The sequence below is a fragment of the Chrysochloris asiatica genome, unplaced genomic scaffold (assembly GCF_000296735.1).
Source record: "Chrysochloris asiatica unplaced genomic scaffold, ChrAsi1.0 scaffold00199, whole genome shotgun sequence".
NCBI classification, from domain to species: Eukaryota; Metazoa; Chordata; class Mammalia; order Afrosoricida; family Chrysochloridae; genus Chrysochloris; species Chrysochloris asiatica.
Window position 1 is genome coordinate 1,301,819 of NW_006408717.1, and position 5,414 is coordinate 1,307,232.

A 5,414-nucleotide genomic window follows, 5' to 3' on the forward strand; every position below is an offset into this window, starting at 1 on the left:
CTCTGGTAGCGTACTGGTTATGAATCAGGCTGCGAACCTTAAGGCCAGTAGTTCGAAACTACCAGCCGCTTTGCGGGAGAAAGATGACGCGTTCTGCTCTCATAAAGATTTACAGCCTCAGAAACCATGTACAGGGTCGCTATGGGTCGGAACCGGCTGCATAGCACTTAACAACTAACAACTTAACAACAAATATGTATATATATATATGTAACTGATGCCGTTTGAATCTATTCTGACTTAAAGTGATCCTATATAAGGTTTTGAGACTGTAACTCTTTTGGGGAGCAGACAGTCTCATCTTTTTCCTTCAAAACAGCTGGTGTGTTTGAACTATCCACCTTGTGATTAGCAGCACAACACAACACAACACAAAGAGCTCCTTGAGCATATCTACCTGAATTGAGAGACCATTTCAAGAATAAATTTGATGCACAGAACACTAATAATGGAAGGCCAGATGAGTTGTGAGATGACATGAACAACATCATAAATGAAGAAATTAGGAAATAATTTAAAAGACAGGAAATGAAGAAAAGACAAAAATGAGTATCAGAAATTACTCCTAAACAGGCTCTTGAATGTAGAGTAGCTAAAGGAAATGGAAGAATGGTGAAGTAAAAGAGCTGAATAGATAGTTTCCAAGGGGACCTCTGCAATATGAAGTAAAGTATTGTAATAAAATGTGCAAGGACCTGGAGTTAGAAAACCAATAGGAAAGTACACATTCCTAATTCTTTCAAGTTGGAAGAGCTGAAGTAATAATTCAAGACTCAAGCTGAAATACTGAAGGATTTTGAGGACAAAATATTGGATGATGCAGAAATCATCTTTAAAGAGCTGGAAGGAATACACAGTAATCATACCAAAAATATTTGGTTGGCAATCAACCATTTATAAAAGTATCACATGATCAAGAAGTCCAAGCTACACTGGAGGCATTGATGGAAAGCAGGACTTTAGAAATGGACAGAATACCAGGTGAAAGACTTTGTGAAAATAATACAACACTGGAGGAGCTCACTTGACTATGCTCCAGTACCCAGAAAGCTATTGGGCCACCTACTATAATAGATTTATATTTGTGCCCATTCCAAATTAAGGTGACCCAAGAGAATGCAGAAATCATTGACCAATATCATTAATATCACAAACAAGTAAAATTCTCTGAAGATAATTAAAAAATGATTACATCAGTACATTGCCAGAGAGCTGCCAGAAATTCAAGCCTCATTAAAAAGAGTTCATGTATTGAAGTATGCCATTACTGACATCAGATTTATTTTGTTAGAAATCAGAGAATGCTAGAAATATATTTACTTGTATTTTATCAACTATGCAAAGTCATTCGGCTGTGTGACTTATAACAAACTATTAACAGCATGGGGAATCCCAGAACACTTCATTGTTCTCATGTGGAAACTGTACAGAGTCTTTTTTGAACAGAATGAAATAATAGCATGGTTTAAAATCAGGAAACGTTTGCATTTAGCTATGCATCCTTTCAACAAACTTATTCAATCTTTATGATGAGCAAATGAGCAGATAAGCTGGTCTATATGAAGAACAGAGGCAGGATTTGAGGAAGCCTCACTGTGTTGTTTTTATGCGCTGTGGAGTCGGTTCCTACTCATAGTGATCCTGTACAGGGTTTCCGAGGCTGTAAATCTTTACAGGAGCAGAAAGTCTCATCTTTCTACTGTGGAACAGCTGGTAGTTTCGAACTGCTGATCTTAATGTTCGCAGACAGATTTGTAACCACTGCGCTACCAAAGTCACAAATGATATAACCATGCTTGCTGGAAATGAAGAGGATTTGCAACATTTACTGATGAAGATTAAAGACTATAGCTTTCAGTATTGATTACAACTCAATGCAAAGAAAAACAAAATCAATAAACAACATTGTGATAAACTGAGAAAAATTGAAGTTGTCAATGACTTCATTTTTGTGATGCAAAAGAAGTGCCATGGACTGCTAGAAGAATTAACACAGCTGTCTTGAAAGAAGTACAGCCTGCATGTTTCTTAGTAACAAGGATTATGAGACTTATTTTCATGTGTTTTGGACATGTTGTCAGAAGGACCAGTTCCCTTGAAAAGAACTTCATGCTTGGTAAAGAAGAGGGTAGGTTAAGAAGAGGAAGACACTGAAGGAACTGAATTAACACAGTGACTGAAACAATGGGCTTAAACATAAAAACAATTATAAGTACACAACAGGAAAAGACATTGCTTAGTTCTGTTCTACATAGGTTTGCTTTGAGTCAGCATTGACTAGACAGCACCTAACAACAAAAATGATAATAAGGTTTAACTATTAGGGGATTGCCAAACTCTTCTCTAGTGGATAATTTCTAAATAATTTCTAAATTTTTATTCAAGAGACTAGAAATAAGGAAAATATTAATTTCATATCAAGGAAGTATGCGTATAACAACCTCTTACCTATTTAACATAGTTACTAGTCAATTTTAAGAAAACAAAAAATACCATAAATTGGCATACTTTAGATATGAAAAGGTAAATTAAAAATGCATAATACTGAAGTTAAAAAAAGGACTATAAGTTCACAGGGCAGTGACATTGTTCTATTACACAAAAGAGTATATAAGATGTTGTTGTTGTTAAGTGCCGTAGAATCGATTCTGACCCATAATGACCCTTTCTAGCATTTCGGAGGAGCTGCTGGTGAGATTGAACCACAGACTTTGTGGTTCAACCTACTCTGCAGTCCAAAGCATTAACCAGCAATTCCACACCAGTAGTCTATGTAAGATACTGAAATCATAAAATCATTCAAATCCTTCTCTTGTTTTTGTTTTTGTTGTTGCTAAGTGCCATCAAGTATGTTCCAACTCATAGTAAGCCTAACTAGGATTTCTGAAAAGCACATGGTGGGTTTGAACTGCTGACCTTGTGATTTACAGTCTAGTTCTGATCCTACAGTGCCATAAAGAAGTCCAATTATTCTCTACTCTCCTTTTAATCTACCAGTGTCATTTCATAAGGTTGGGTGTGTTCTTATTGACAAATTTTAAGTTCGCTAAGAAGCCCACTCCAATTCTGACAGTGTGGTAAGGAAGGCAGTGAAGTTCCAAGAAACACCCATCTAGTATTTGAGTTTTTATTATTTTAATAATTAACAGAAACAGACATTTGATTTTCTTTTTTTGTGATACAGATGTTTATATTCTTTTAAACACGTTATTATTGTACTTTTACTTTTCTTTCAGATATTTTTAAGAGAAGTGTTTGTTAAGAACTTCATCCCTGATTGGGTCACATTTAATGCAAACAGAACAATGTATAAATTTAATTTTACTTGTTTCAGCATATGCTTTCAATTGCACTAACACTATCAATAACATTACTATTTTATGAGCTCTGTTACCAGATGTCTTATTATAGCTGATTTTCCAGTTGTTCTATTATTTCACTATTTTGATTGTTTTATACTAGTATTATTTAAACAGAGCTTGTAGCTCTCTGATTATTATTCTTAAAAATAATTCCTTTATTGTTAAATATTTTTTTTAAACAAATAAGCAACTCAAAATGATAGAGTTTTAATTGTTATCCTTTAAATGTGTGTAATCATTTGTCAGCAATGGAAATCCATTAGATATTTTAATGTTTTTATTCATATATCCATAACAATGGGTAGAACAATTGTCCTATTTTTATACAACCTTCATGTTATACAATCAACTGCCTTCTAGACTTGTTTACCAACAATGTGACCTCCCCTTACCAGATATTTCCATATGTGCTTTGCTAATTTTTTATATGTTCCTGGAAAATTAGCATAGCATGTCTACAAAATACCTGTTGAGGAATGGAGAAAGAATAATTGGCAAACAAATAGATAGCTTGAATTACTTCAGCAAAATTTTGGTAATCTGATGAATTGATATTATAAATGGGAACATATCTCTCAGGTGAAAAGAAAAAGAAAACATATACCAGTCAAGATATAACTTGGGTAGTTATAATAAAGTACCACAAACTTATAGGGGTTCCGGTATTTTAGGTATTTGGGCTCCACAAAGAAAATCTTATAGAACTTGTTTTTTTTTTCTCTTATACATAAATAGGTATGGTCCTAAGAATTATCTCCTGTTTCTTGCCCACAGTCAGCAGAGATTCCTAGTTGATTGTTTGTGTACTCATAATCACATCTGTACTGCAGCCAGCTGAGGGTAAAAACAAGAAGGGTGTGGCACAGGTCTTTTCTTGAATAACAAAACTAGCATTTGTACACACTTCAACTCTTTCATTCTGGCCTAGAATTTAGAAGTAAACCCTTATGTAGCTGCAAGAAAAGGTGAAAAAATATAATCATCATCTGTTGTCTAATAGACTCTCAAGAACTTCCATCAATAGCAAAGAAGTATAGCACCTATAGTAGGTGATCATTATAAATCTCCGATATAGAATAATTATCACTTTCTCTTGTGTGGCACTATAGGATAAGCACTAGACTGCTAGTCCCAAGGTAGGTGGTTAAAACCCACCAGCACTCCTTATAAACCTTTATCAATTTGATTGTATTTAACAGCAACAAGAAACGTTTATGTGCGTGATTATCCTTTGAAAAAAATATTATTATAGATATATTTGTCTCTCACTATCTCATAATATAATTTTTAAGCTGTGGTCAGGTTTATCATTTTATCTGTTTTTATTTATCTGCAGTTAGTGTATTATCCCATATTTATAAATTATTCAGATTGTTTTATAGCCAGATTGTCTCAATGTGATTTAAAATGAAATTTTAGTATATTTTATTGAAAAATTATTCACATATTATTAATAAATGATAGTTAAAACTCACATATATTTTTCTTAAAATATGTTTTATGTCACATATTATTTGTACTGGACAGCAAGCCACAAGGTCCTTGGAAACACTATACAGGATCACTATGAGTTGAAACTGACTCAATGTCATTAAACAATGAAAAAATAAACTAATAATTATAACATGGAATGTATATAGCATTAATCTAGGAAAATTTTTGTTGTTGTTAGGTGCTGTCAAGTCGGTAATGACTCATAGCAACCATATGCACAGCAGAACGAAACACTGCCCGATCCTGGACAACATCACTACTGTTGCCACGCTTGAGTCCATTGATTCTGCCACTTGGCCAATCCATCTCTTTGGGCCTCTTCCTCTTTTTCTCTGACCCTCCAACTTACCAAACATGATATCCTTCTCCAGCAACTGGACTCTCCTGACAATATGCCCAAAGTATGAGAAACAAAGTTTGGCCAACTTGGCCTCCAAGGAGTACTCTGTCTGCACTTCTTCCAACATGGATGTGTTTGTTCTTTTGGCAGTTCATGGAACTTTCCAAAATTTTCTTCCAATACAATAACTCAAAAGCATCAATTCTGCTATGGTCTTC